The sequence below is a fragment of the Narcine bancroftii genome, chromosome 1 (assembly GCF_036971445.1).
Source record: "Narcine bancroftii isolate sNarBan1 chromosome 1, sNarBan1.hap1, whole genome shotgun sequence".
Taxonomy (NCBI): domain Eukaryota; kingdom Metazoa; phylum Chordata; class Chondrichthyes; order Torpediniformes; family Narcinidae; genus Narcine; species Narcine bancroftii.
The window spans coordinates 32,167,778-32,182,375 of record NC_091469.1 but is presented as its reverse complement, the minus strand read 5'-3'; the positions used below and the strand labels follow the sequence as shown (position 1 = coordinate 32,182,375).

Here is a 14,598-nt window from a genome sequence, read left to right as displayed (position 1 = left end):
TTGGATAGATACATGGATGGAGAGGTCTGGAGAGTTATGGACTGAGTCCAGGGCCTAGCAGAATAATATTTCAGCATGGTGTAGAAAGGCCAAGTTACCTTTTTTTGTGCTGTAGTGTTCCATGGTTCTATGAGAGTTATTTCCCCAGTCCGAGCTCTGAATCTATTGGCGCTATTTCCAGTGCCTCAAAGTAGGACACATTGATCACTGATCCCCTTCTCCCATGCCGGGACTGGAGTCTTGGGGTATTTAAGTTAATTGTGACAGGTGTTCCTAATTTTAAAGCATTTTACAGGATTGTTTAGAATCAGAACACAAACAAACGATCTTCTCTTGCGATTGAAACGAACATTAAATCAATTGCTGCTTAGATTGGAGATGAGAGATGATTAAGAAATTATGCCCGCTGGTACACCTCTAGGCTCAACAACAGTCTTTTCAAAGTCATCAGTTTCTTGAACCTGCCCATAACATTATTTCAAGCTATTTGCACCATTGAGATAGTACAATCTTTCATCACTATTTATTCATTCATATTTATTAACACTTGTTTTTCTTTTGTGGAATATGCTGTTAATCTGATATATAATTATGGTTTGTTAGTGTGTGTTTATGTACCTGTGTAGCTGGAACAAGCAAGAATTTCACTGCATCTTTACTTACGAATATGACAATAAACTTATAACACTTTAAACATTGTGGGAATTTGTTGACACCAGTTAGGCCAAATTTACTCCACTTCCCTTGGAAAGATGATGGTTGGTTTTGCTGAATCACAGTGCTGAAGTGTATGCTGGGATCAGCATCAATAAGTAAAAACAAGGGGCAGCCACAGCAGAGGATAATGTGGGCTAAACATTAAAAATAAAAAGCAATAGATGGAAGCCTGATGATCTCATACCCAATGAATCAAATGAATCATTTATGGTACCAGCATATGTTCCCACTATGTATAGGGAACTGCACTCATCTGACTCACTGAAGTTCTACTTGGGAGTAAGCCAAAAGCACAGAGTGAAGCAAATCCCCAATTGCCATATCAGCATAAGACATTTTATGTTTTCAAATTCCTGCTCCAATCATTTGTTAACTCTCAACCAATGCAGATGATCCAAGTGCATTACCTATCCACCAATCGGTTGAAACCCTAAGATTTTATATAAATATTAGTTCTTTGATTTTTCTATTGGACCATTGGGAAGCATTTCCTTTTGTTTTTCAACACAGTTACAAATCACTGTGATGAAATCTCATCATAAATGTTCAATAGAGATCACTGTCTGGATCAATCGAATTATTGGAGGAACTACAGGAACTGTAAAGCTGCCAAAGAAAAAAAAAACTGAATGTATTTTTCTTTCAAAGCTGCAGATTAGAGATTCCTGTAGAGATGCAGCACTGATTTCACTTCAAATGAATGGAATATCCTTGGACTTCAAAGGAATATATTCATATGTCCACATCTAGAGATATCTTTTATAAACTCACTAGCTCTCACAGTTACCTTGACTACATATTTTCCCTCCCTGTTTCCTGCAAAGATCCTATTCCTTTCTCTTAATTCCTCCATCTCTGACACATCAGCTCCCAGGTTGAGGCCTTCCACCAGGATATCTGAGACATCCTCCTTCTTCATAAAATGTGGATTACTCTCCACCACCATTCACTCAACCCTCACCTATGTTTCTTCTATTTCCTGCTCATCTGCCCCAGCCTCTTGCTGCCTCCCAGACAAGACAAGGATCCCATTGTCCTTACCTACCATCCCATCAGCCTCTGCATCCATCAAATTCTCTGCAAATGTTGCCACCTACAATGGGATCTTATCCCCCTCCTCTCTGCTTTCTGTAGGGATTGTTCCATCCATGAATCCTTTGTCTACTCATTCTACCAATTGCGCCACTCATGGTACCTATCCTTGCAACCTCAAGAACTGCAGTGGCATGGTTGGCATACTAGTTAGTGCAATGCTTTTGACCAAGGTTCAAATCCAGCACTGTCTGTAAGGAGTTTGTAGGATTTCATCATGAATTGCATAGGTTTTCTACGGGTGCTCCGGTTTCCTCCCACCCTCCAAAACATATAGGTTTGGTAGGTTAATTGGCTATAATTGGGCTGCATGTGTTTCAATGAGTGGAATCAACTTCTACTGTAATGTACCATTAAAGTTATTTTTGAAATTAAGGCTACACCTACACTTACACTTCCTCCACCACCACCATTCAGAGTCCCAAACAGTCTTTTCAAGTAAATAAGCAGTTAAGTTGTGAAACTGTAGGAGTTATTTACTGCATATGGTGCTCAAATGTGGCCTTCTTTACACCAGGGAGACTGGACACAGACTGAGAGATTGTTTCGTTGAATGCCTTCGCTCTGCCTGCTGTAATAGCAAGGACCTCCCAATGGCCAACCACTTTAATCTCATACATCATTGCCACATCAACATGTCTTTCCATGGCTTCATGTACTCCCAAATCGAGACTGCCCACAAATTGGAGGAACACCTTATATTCCATTCTCATCAGTCTCCACCCAGACAGCATCTATTTTGACCTGCAATTTCTGTTAACCTCTTCCCCTGGTCTCTTTCCCTCACCCCTTTTATGTCCCTTCCACCAACTCCCTAATCCCTTCCCTTCCTTCTCCTATCAGCTGCCCTTTCTCCCTATCACTTCTCATCTTCTTTCTTTTCTAGTCTCCCACCTGCATCCACCTCTTGTATGTTAGCTTGTGTTCCTCTCCTCCCCTTCCCCGCCCTTTCCTCTCATCTTTTTATTCACGTGTCTGCCTGATTATCAGGACTCCCGAAGAGGGGTTCAGGCCTGAAACTTCCACTGCCATTTACTTACAATAGATGTTGTGTGACCTGCTGAGTTCCTGCAACACTCTTGTTTACAGCAGAGAAAATATATGAGCATTGAGGATTAGCTACCTGCTCCAAATTGATGTGTTGCCATTGATAATGAACTAGCTGAGGTCAGTCCTCCTGTTTCACCAATGCTCAGTTTGATTGAATACATCTTTATGGCTTGGCATGGCATAAGGAGCTAAAAGGCCCTCTCCCTTGCTGCAGGCTCCTATTATTTTGTAATGAAGCATATAAACAAAGAAAATGATTGAGTTAATGGTTTGTAAACTGTAAGTAACCAAATATTACCACTGGACTGCCACAATATGAGTCCCATTCTCAATATCAGATTAGCACCAAATGATTCTCCTTACTGGACCAATGAGGAACTGATTGTAATCATAAATTACACATTAAGGTATAATGAGAGAAGCAGATTTACCTTTGCTATGGAAACACAGATGGCAGTAGCTCACGCTGCACCTGTTAAAGTAGCAGGAGGTTAATGATCAAATATAAAGAAGGATACTTCAGACGTGTTTACTTTTCCTTAAGGTGCAAACAAATTGTTTGAACTGGACAAATTTTGATCATTCACTAACAGATCTTAAATACACTTCAACAGAAGTGAATTTTTCAGTTTAAAAATTGCACTTAGCTTCATGGAAGTATGTCTCGGGACATATATAAATGAAAGTCGGAGTATGCTCTGCCATTCACTGAGATCATGGATGATGATTAACATCGAACATCAAAGCACAGTTCAGGCTTTTCACATATATTAAAAAAAAACTAAATCCTCCCTACCCCACAACCCTCTATTTTTTTCTTTCATCCATGTGCCCATCTCTTAAATGCTGCTATTTTCCAGCCTTGCATCACCACTCATGGCAATGAATTCTAGGCACCCGCAACTTTCTGTGTCCCTGATGTCTCCCTTGAACCTTCCTCCCTTCATTTTGCATAGAGAACCCCAGTGTTGATTTCCACTTAGCCCTAAATCCACTGATTTCCTCAACATCTAAAAGGCAAACATATCACGCACATATTATTCCCAAATTTTCCTCAAGTTTAGTTCAAAGGGCTGATGTTAAGTGGGAAGGAAATAAATCCAATGGATGGAAAACTAATGAATTCAAAGAATGCAGCGAATACACCAGCATCCACCAAAGTTTACTTCATGCCAATTCAATCTTTTGCAGTGTTACATTAAAAAGATGGTAAAGTGGTGGAGATTACTCTTTATCAGTAGGTTGAAGCCAATAACGTGTTGATTGTAATCAAATGATTAACAATTAGAACCATAGAACATTACAGCACAGAAACAAGCCCTTCAGCCCTTTGAATCTCTGGTGAACTATTTTTCTGCCTAGTCCCACTGTCCTGCACCCAGTCCACAGCCCTCCATAACCCTCCCATCCATGTTCCTGTCCAAATTCTTCTTAAATACTAAAATTGAGCTTGTATACACCACTTCAGCTGGCAGCTTATTCCACACTCCCACCACTCTCTGTGTGAAGAAGTTCTAATATTTCCCCTAAACTTTTCCCTTTTCACCCTTGACCCATGTCCTCTGGTTTGTATCTCATCTACCCTCAGTGGAAAAAGCCTACCTATATTTATTCTGTCTATACCCTTCATAATTTTAATTACCTCTATCAAATCTCTCCAAGTTCTTCTACACTTGAGGGAAAAAAAATGTCCTAATCTGTTCAATCTTTCCATGTAATTCAGTTCCTGAAGACCAGACAACATTCTAGTAAATCTTCTTTGCACTCTTTCAATAACATTTATATCTTTCCTGTTGTTAAGTGAGTAAAACTGGACACTTTATAATTTTACTATAATATCCCTACTCCTATACTCAATATTTTTATTTATGAAAGCCAGTATGCATCTGTGGTGAATGTCTGCCAAGCTGCCTGTCTCCCCTCTGGCGAGCCTTGTTGTACTAACATTGGCTGTGCATTATCTCTACTGTTAAGGACACTACCCTTGGATATAACTGTATATGCATCTATTATTTCATTATTGTACCATGAGTTTCTGCTAATAAAAGCCATGATTATTGTTTGACCACGTCGTCTTTGTCTACTTCATCAACTGGCACTTCAACATCTTTAACCATTTAAAAAAAAATTCTCTTAATGCAGCATGCAGGTCCAATAATCCTTCAATGGACCTGACAATTTTATTGCATTATCAACTGCTATTCACACTACTGCCAGTTCCAGCTCCAAGAGTGTTATCAGTTTTCAAATAATACAACAGTCAGCAAAGATAATGAGTCGCACTACAGAGAAGAGGTGGAAAATCTCAGGAAATGGTGCAAGAGTAACAACCTGAATCTCAATGTAGACAAAACAAAGGAGATGATCATGGACTTCAGGAGGACCAGGAACCATCACCCTCCACTACATATCAACAACTCTGTAGTCGAAAGAGTGGAAAGCATCAAGTTCCTTGGAGTTCACTCAAGAAGTGACCTATCGTGGACACATAATATCTCTTCACTTGTCAGGAAGGTGCAAGAGCAACTGTACTTCTTGAGAAGACTGAAGTGGGCAAGACTACTGGCCACCATTATGTGAACTATAGGAGCTCTATTGAGAGCATCTTGGCCAGCTGCATTACAGTGTGGTACGGATGCTGCAGAGAAATGGATAGGAGGTCAATCCACAGGACTATAAGAGTGTAGCAGAGAGATCAATAGAGTCTCCCTCCCCCACCTCCTTCAATTTGATCTAGCAAGATTATTGTCTGAAGAAGGCATGCAAAATTATTGAGGATCCCTTCCACCCTACACACAGCATCTTTCAGCTGCTCCCATTAGCCAGCACCACCAGGCTAAGGAACAACTTCTTCCCACAGGCAGTGAGAATGCTGAATGATCAAAGAACTGCTCACACTAATCATCACAGACTTTTGTATTCATGAAACATTATTTATGCATTTATTTGCATAGATGAAATATTTTCCCTGCATATGAGTTGCTTGCATGTGCGTTATGTCTGGTTGTGTGTCTACGTGTTTTGCACTGAGGACCTGAAAACAGTTTTCTCAGATTGTACTTGTGCAATCAGATAACAATAATCTTGAGGGTGATGGATCTTTGAACTGTAGCATTAGCTTTGCCTCTCTTTACAAAGATGCTGCTGAGATTTTCCAGCATTTTCTGTTTACTTTTATTTTATCAATTAACTTTTTAAACATTTAGACATACAACATTGTAGCAAGCCCTTTCAGCCCACGAGTTCATGCTGCCCAATTTAGACCCAATTAACCTACCCCCTGGAAATTTCAAGTGGTGGGAGGAAACCGGAGCCCCTAGTGAAAATATATGCAGACATGAGGAGAACATACAAACTCCTTACAGACAACGCAGGGTTCAAAAATTCTGTTTATTGTTTCTGAAACATTAATACAATATTCAACAACTCTGTACATTTGAATATTATTGTATTTCAGAATAATTTCCAGATTAAACAATTTAGCTTTCTTTCTTACATTCTTTCTCATTCTTCTTAGCAGGTACCTTTGTCAACTTATTTTTCAAAATACTTAATAATCAATATCAAATTTCTAGATATTTGCTTCTGTTACATAGTTATGTCAAGATTTTTGAATAATTGATTTGAATGTTGTTTGCAATGTATTAAAAATTACACTGCAATTTTATAGAATAAATTAAATTAGAAAAGTTAGCTGCAGTTTAATTGGCATCACACTTACTTTTGAATAAGAAGATTTGGGGTTCAACTTCCAGGTATATATAATCTTGGATCACACTCCAGTGCTTTGCTGAGGGAGAGCCAAAATATCTGTTCTCTTGGATTAAAGTAAAAAGAAATCTCATGAAAGAAAATTCAATTTATTTAAGTCAGGGGTATTTTCTTTATTATGTAAGGAATAAATAGGCTGAAAAAAAAGACAATAAATCAGCCATGTTGAAATGATGGGGAAACCCAATGGGCTGAATGGCCTAATTCTGTTCCTATGTCTTATGGTGCTAATTGGAGTTTAACCTCCCCACCCCCTCATGTCTGGCCAGAGTGGTAACATTATTTACTTTATCATTGTTACGTGTAAATCTGTTGGGTCTGGAAATTTCCAAACAAATCTTTGGAAAATTACTTGTATCTGGAATGGAGCATGATGCAAAAATTATCAAAATGTCCAATCAGAAGTTGTACATTTTATTCACACACAAGATAATGACAGCCACAATGCCCATGACACTGGGCCATCTTATTTGAAAATTGGCCCTTATTGGTCAGTTTTGCTGCAGCATCAGATTTCAGATTTATAGTCAGAGTATATTTATGACATCACATAAAACCCTGAGATTCTTTTTCCTGTGGGCAAGGCAGAATTACCTCTTACTGTTTAGTTTATTTTTGCACTACCAATGTATATACATAAACAAATAAAAAACTATAAACAAATAACAAATGTAAACAAATTAACTGTGCAATATAGAGAGAATTAAAAAAAATCAATGAAGTGCACAAGTGAAAGTCCTTAAATGAATCCTGATTAAGTTTATAGTTGAGGTGTCTTTCTGATGGTGGAGGGATAGCAGCTGTTCCTGAACCTTATGGTGTGATTCTTGTGACACCTATACCTAATTCCTGATGGCAGCAGTGAGAACAGAGTGTCACCTGGGTGGTGTGGATCCTTGGTGATTGCTGCTGCCCTCTGATGGTAGTGTTCCCTGTAGATGTTCTCGATAGTCGGGAGGGTTTTTCCTGTGATGTCTAGGCCTGTGTTCTCTAGCTTTTGGAGGGCTACACGCTCATGGATACTGGTGTCCCCATATAAGACCAAGATACAGCCGGCCAGCACACTTTCCACCACACACCTGTAGAAATTTGCCAGGGTTTCTGGTGTTATACTCAACCTCCACAAACGCCTGAGGAAGTAGAGGGGCTAACATGCTTTATTCACAATGCCATTAGTGTGTTGGATCGAGGAAATATCCTGCAAGATAGTGATTCCCATGAACTTAAATTTGGTCACCATCTCCACCTCTGATCCCTCAATGATCACTGAATTGAACACCTCTGGTTTTCCCTTCCTGAAGTCAACAATCAGCTCCTTGGTTTTGGTGACATTGAGTGCAAGGTTATTGTTGGTGCACCATTCAGCCAAGTTTCAATCTCCCTCTTGTATGCTGACTCATTACCTTTCTTTAATGGTGTCATTGGCAAATTTGTAGACAGTGTTATTGTCGTAGCAAGCCATACATTTGTAGGTATAGAATGAGCCCTGTGGTGCTCCAGTACTGATGGAGATTGTTCTTACCAGTCCTCACTGAGGAAATCCATGATCCAGTTACTCAGTGAGGTATTGTGTCCCAGGACTTGCAATTTGCAGATCAGTTTTGAGGGGATGATAGTGTTAAATGCCGATGTGTTGTTGATAAAGAGCTTCCTGATGAATGTATATTAGCTGTCCAGGTGTTCCAGGGCTTTGTGTAGAGTTTGTGAGATGGCATCCCAGTTGCTATAATAGGTGAACTGGAATGCCTGAGGCATTTCAGGGGTTACCTGAAACAGATCCCAGTTCAGCTTTTAGAATCAGTTCAGGCCATTATTTTCTTTTCCATTTTTAAAACCATCTCAGAATCTCCTTCCTTCATTAATGTGGATTAATGTGGTTCCTAGAACGCTTCCACCAGCACTGTCTCCACTCCATCCTCAACATTCATTGGAGCGACTTCATCTCCAACATCGAAGTACTCGAGATGGCAGAGGCCGACAGCATTGCTTTCCCAAGATCGTGTTCTATGGCGAGCTCTTCACTGGCCACCGAGACAGAGGTGCACCAAAGAAGAGGTACAAGGACTGCCTAAAGAAATATCTTGGTGCCTGCCACATTGACCACCGCCAGTGGGCTGATCTCGCCTCAAACCGTGCATCTTGGCGTCTCACAGTTCGGCGGGCATCAACCTCCTTTGCAGAAGACCGCAGAGCCCACCTCACTGTCAAAAGACAAAGGAGGAAAAACCCAACACCCAACCCCAACCCACCAATTTTCCCTTGCAACCGCTGCAACCGTGCCTGCCTGACCCGCATCGGACTTGTCAGCCACAAACGAGCCTGCAGCAGACGTGGACATTACCCCTCCATAAATCTTCGTCCGCGAAGCCAAGTCAAAGAAGAAAACATGTACTATACTTTCATGTTGCAAGTAGCGAAGGCAAGTGTATTTGTACACTACTTTTGTTGTGCTATATTGGACCACAAAAAGAAATGTTTGCTATTTCGCTTGTACCCAGCATTCAGTAAGTTTGCACAGTACAGGTTCTAAGCTTTGGGGCTACATTTATAGGACTGCTTTTCAATTGAGCAATAGAAATGCTGCATCCAGAAAGTCATTGATTGAGATTGCTTTTACTACTTACATATATTTTGTTAAGTAAAGTATTTGTTTTTTTCTGCGCGAGAAACAAGGTTTTACTCTGAGTTAAGATCTTTTCTTTCAATAATTAATTCTCACTGTCACCTGCTAAAGTGCATTACAAAAATGCTTCATTGGGGTTGGAAACCAACAAAATGCATTGTTCTGTTTAGTGAGAGAATATTTTAAAATGATGCTGTATTCTGATTTTCAATCACTGAAGGGATTTACTATTTGATGCTTTAAATAATAATTTCAGCTGGAGACAATTCACTTTGAAGACAAGGATAGCAAAATAAAACTAATGAATAAAAGATACATAGAACTTAGATGAAAAGAAATAGACTGGTTAAGAATGGCGAAGAAACATTTAAATCATTAAATCATAGAGCATCTTAAAATCAAGTGACCCATTTGGCCCATTATGTCTGAATAGTCATTAAAGAATCATCCAAAATAATTCCAATTTCCTCTCCATTGTTCACAAGTTATGGCCCTTCCACAGCATTCTCTAGTACTTCAACTTTAGAAAGTTTCATGCACCATTTAGAGCAGAGAGTTCAGGTTCCACAATGTTCTTGTGGGTGAGTTTCATTTTCCTTAGCTTCCCCACACCAGGCATTTTACTAATGAACCTCTGCATTGATATTGATTTCGCTACTGATGGGAATAGGTCCATCTTAATCACCCTCTCTGTTCTGTTAATTTTATATATCCTGATTTAATTTCTCCTTAGTTCGCTGTGTTCCAAAGTAGTCTGACATAATCTGTCTCTTGCCAACTTCTTCTCCTCCCCCCTCCCCCACCCTTTTATTTATGTATCTGCCTGTTTCTTGCTGTACATGATGAAGGGATGTGGCCCAAAATATTGACCATCTATTGGCTTACATGAACTCTGCCTGACACACTGAGATCCTACATCATTTTTTTGTGCAGCTCTACTCAGGATTTGTTATGAAGAGATGACAATGTTGTTGTACTGTGATCCCTTTACTTCGTAAAAGTTTTAATTATTAGGTTAATGGCAATAACAATTGCTAGGGAAGTGTTGTATTGGGACCAGTATCAGGTTTGGTGGGTTCACAGACAAGCGAGTCTGGACACAAGTGCTACAATCACATGCAACTTTAATTAACACATAGGAGACAAATAGGGGAGAATGTTAAACCGTACTCATTTAGTATTTCATTTCTTTCTTCTTTCTTCTTTTTTTTCTTTTTTCTTTGGCTTGGCTTCGCGGACGAAGATTTATGGAGGGGGTAAAAAGTCCACGTCAGCTGCAGGCTCGTTTGTGGCTGACAAGTCCGATGCGGGACAGGCAGACACGGTTGCAGCAGTTGCAGGGGAAAATTGGTTGGTTGGGGTTGGGTGTTGGGTTTTTCCTCCTTTGCCTTTTGTCAGTGAGGTGGGCTCTGCGGTCTTCTTCAAAGGAGGTTGCTGCCCGCCAAACTGTGAGGCGCCAAGATGCACGGTTTGAGGCGTTATCAGCCCACTGGCGGTGGTCAATGTGGCAGGCACCAAGAGATTTCTTTAGGCAGTCCTTGTACCTTTTCTTTGGTGCACCTCTGTCACGGTGGCCAGTGGAGAGCTCGCCATATAACACGATCTTGGGAAGGCAATGGTCCTCCATTCTGGAGACGTGACCCATCCAGCGCAGCTGGATCTTCAGCAGCGTGGACTCGATGATGTCGATCTCTGCCATCTCGAGTACTTCTCTCCATTAACAATGGCGTGAAGCAAGGCTGTGTTCTCGCACCAACCCTCTTTTCAATCTTCTTCAGCATGATGCTGAACCAAGCCATGAAAGACCCCAACAATGAAGACGCTGTTTACATCCGGTACCGCACGGATGGCAGTCTCTTCAATCTGAGGCGCCTGCAAGCTCACACCAAGACACAAGAGAAACTTGTCCGTGAACTACTCTTTGCAGATGATGCCGCTTTAGTTGCCATTCAGAGCCAGCTCTTCAGCGCTTGACGTCCTGCTTTGCGGAAACTGCCAAAATGTTTGGCCTGGAAGTCAGCCTGAAGAAAACTGAGGTCCTCCATCAGCCAGCTCCCCACCATGACTACCAGCCCCCCCACATCTCCATCGGGCACACAAAACTCAAAACGGTCAACCAGTTTACCTATCTCGGCTGCACCATTTCATCAGATGCAAGGATCGACAATGAGATAGACAACAGACTCGCCAAGGCAAATAGCGCCTTTGGAAGACTACACAAAAGAGTCTGAAAAAACAACCAACTGAAAAACCTCACAAAGATAAGCGTATACAGAGCCGTTGTCATACCCACACTCCTGTTCGGCTCCGAATCATGGGTCCTCTACCGGCACCACCTACGGCTCCTAGAACGCTTCCACCAGCGTTGTCTCCGCTCCATCCTCAACATCCATTGGAGCGCTTTCATCCCTAACGTCGAAGTACTCGAGATGGCAGAGGTCGACAGCATCGAGTATTTCATTTAAGCAACTGTAAAGACATTCACCTCAGACCTATGTCAGTCTCCGAAAATGGTGAACCTATATTCACTTAAGTACACATACTGCATACAGGGACTCTTACACATATCCGTTTCCTTATACCAATGGGGGTGTATCTCTCGGCAAGTATTGATCTATTGCACTATTATGGCTCAGCAGTGACACTTCTAGTGATGTCCATAGTAGCTAACTGGCATGGAAAATTGTGCAGGGCTTGGACTACGAGACAAAAAGCAAGAATGTGCTATGCTTTGATGTTATATACAGTGCTAATTTGTGCTTCTATCCAATAATGATTGCAAGTGATTTAAATTAGCCAATGGCAAGGTGTGCACTAATGGGTGGCTGGAGTCCAACCTTAATTGACAGGTGATGTGATTCAGACAGGTAGGACATATGACCACCTGCAATACACACATTCTAGACAGGCAGATAGGCCACGTTGCCTCCACACACAACATTCCACATCTTGGAAGTTACATTACTCTGTAACCACTACAAAGATGATCAATAACTCTATGTACATGTTACAACTATTAAAAAAAAAGAAAAAAAGATAAACGATACCAATCAAGTGGATTAATACATAAACACATGCCATCCCTATACTGGATAAGGCACATAATCAAATTCAATGACAACGCCTCACCATTTACCTCCTGACCAAACAGGGTCGCTGTGTTTCTGTTGGAGCAGGGTGTTGTGGGAGCTGCTCCACCATGTCAGAGGGGAGGGTAAAGAAAGAATTGTGTCTGGTCACTGATTCACACACCTGGTTTCTCAGGCTTGGCTGGCAAATGTGAGCACCCTTACCACCAATATCTGCGAGCAGGCAGTACAAGTTCATCCATCAGGTGCCAGAACCCTATCATGGCGTGTACATCCCACGCTTTGGCCTCATGCTTAGGCGCTCCCTAAGCACAGTGTTCCATTTTCCTATCACATGGTGAGGCAGGGGGCAGGTCGGCAGATGTATATATACATATACACCCGTTTGCCTGGGCTATCGTCTGACATCTGTTCCAGCTCTTGTTCCCTTTAAACAGTTGCCACAAGTCCCTGTCAGGACTGAAAATTAGTCAATTTGTGATTTTAAATACAAGATCCTGAAGCCCCTTCCTGGTCTGCAGTTCCATGAGGGGCAAGACCACCTTTCTAAGTTCGGGACATGTGGTGGCGATCAAATAGCCCACCAAAGCACGTCATCTTCATGCTCCATGTGAAGAGGTGCTTGCAGGCACCCCCGTAGATACGAAGGTTCAGTGCCCATTCCCTAACAACCCATATTCCCATGCCAATAGTGACCCACTGCAGCTCACCATAGAGGCCCCATTCTTGTCCCACAGACTTAGCAGTGGCATGTCTAGGTGTTCGCCTGACTGCTGATGGTTTCGGTCCCCTCACCCGATTAGTTCCTTAGCAGAGTAGCCCCAGGACTCCATTATTTCACTGTGACCACATACCTGTGCACCCGAAGTACCCCCATTTTCAGCTACATTCTACTTTTGGATGGTAGGTGGAGAGGCCTTGTGGCAGATCTTGAACTGTGTAGTCACTGGTTAGGCTTATAAAGGCTCAGGCACATGGAGGGGGCATGGGTGGATGACGTATTTCATGGGACTCAGTTTTCTCATGGTCATACCCATCCATTCACACATACCCATCCCCCACCACTTGTCGACCCCTCCCCACCACTGGTCAATGAATCAGACTTTCCTTAGGTCAAGCTGCGAGCCAGACCAGTGAGCTGCTTGCAGCTGTTATGTTTCAATCAGCTTGGAAGATGCTTCCATGACATTAATTTCTAGGTTGGTCACTTTCCCTTGGGCAATCAGCACTGCCTCTTGCAGGGCACATCAGTGATGCTGCTGGGATTCTATTTTTCTGTGCTCCCTTATTACTTAACTCGAACATGATACCCCACTGACACCTCAGCAGGAATATTAGTAACCATAGGGCTGCCCCCACAATTTCCCCATGATTTGGGAAACCCCAGTAACTCTAGTGGGAAATCACATGGTGCCCTATCTTCTCTCTGTGGGGATCCAACCTGTTGATCTAATCTACTGGCATTGTGTGGCTTGCCAGCCACGCTGTCAAATGACTGAGCCCTTGATTGTCATTGGTCCACCTGGAGATTTTAAAATCTGACCCCAGGGTCCCTTTTCTAGCTGTGGGTCACTTTCTGTTTCACAATCACATATGCACCTGAAAGGACTCCCATACATATACTTGTGGACAGGATTCCCACACTTGTTAATACGATCTCCCAGATTGTTAGAATGATTTTCCACTCCCACATATTTAAGATTCCATGTGTGTCCAGCAGAAACACTTTGAACCCTGCTCGCAGCGTCATTTGTCATATTGGGAAGAGTATCAGGTTCAGTGTGTTCACAGAGGGTCGATTCTGGATAAAGTGTTACAATCATACATAACTTTAATTAACACGCAGGAGATAAACAGGGGAGAACGTTAAACTGTACTCGATTACAATTTCACTTAAGCAATGGTATACACGTTCACCCTTGACCTAGGTTGGGCTCTGACAAAAGTGATCCTATATTTGACATTCACACACACTTTAGTACACACACTGCAAACAGGAACTCTTACACACACATGGTTCTTGAACCATTGTGAAGGGTTGGGGGGTGGGGGTTGGCTCTCTGCATGTATTGATCTATTGCAAGACTACAGCTCAGTTTCAGTGTAGTGCAAACCTTGCCCATGACACCTCCACTGATGTCCTCAGTAGCAATATGGCGTGGAGCAATGTCCGTCGCTTGGACTATGAGGCAAACAGTACGGATGTATTATGCACTGATACAGTGCTAATCTGAGCTTCTCGCCAATAATGACCCT

General features: G+C 41.9%; 1 long non-coding RNA gene across 1 annotated transcript in view; it reads right to left on the bottom strand.

Annotated features, from left to right (window-relative positions):
* Positions 1–2,938: 2,938 nt before the first annotated feature.
* The window catches only part of LOC138765016 (uncharacterized), a 98,248-nt gene continuing 86,588 nt past the window's right edge, over positions 2,939–14,598 (bottom strand). Inside the window, exons 3-4 of the long non-coding RNA XR_011358432.1 lie at positions 3,291–3,331; positions 2,939–3,077 (exon numbers count right to left, since the gene is read on the bottom strand). This is a non-coding gene — a long non-coding RNA (uncharacterized lncRNA). The remainder of the gene's footprint in view (positions 3,078–3,290; positions 3,332–14,598) is intronic.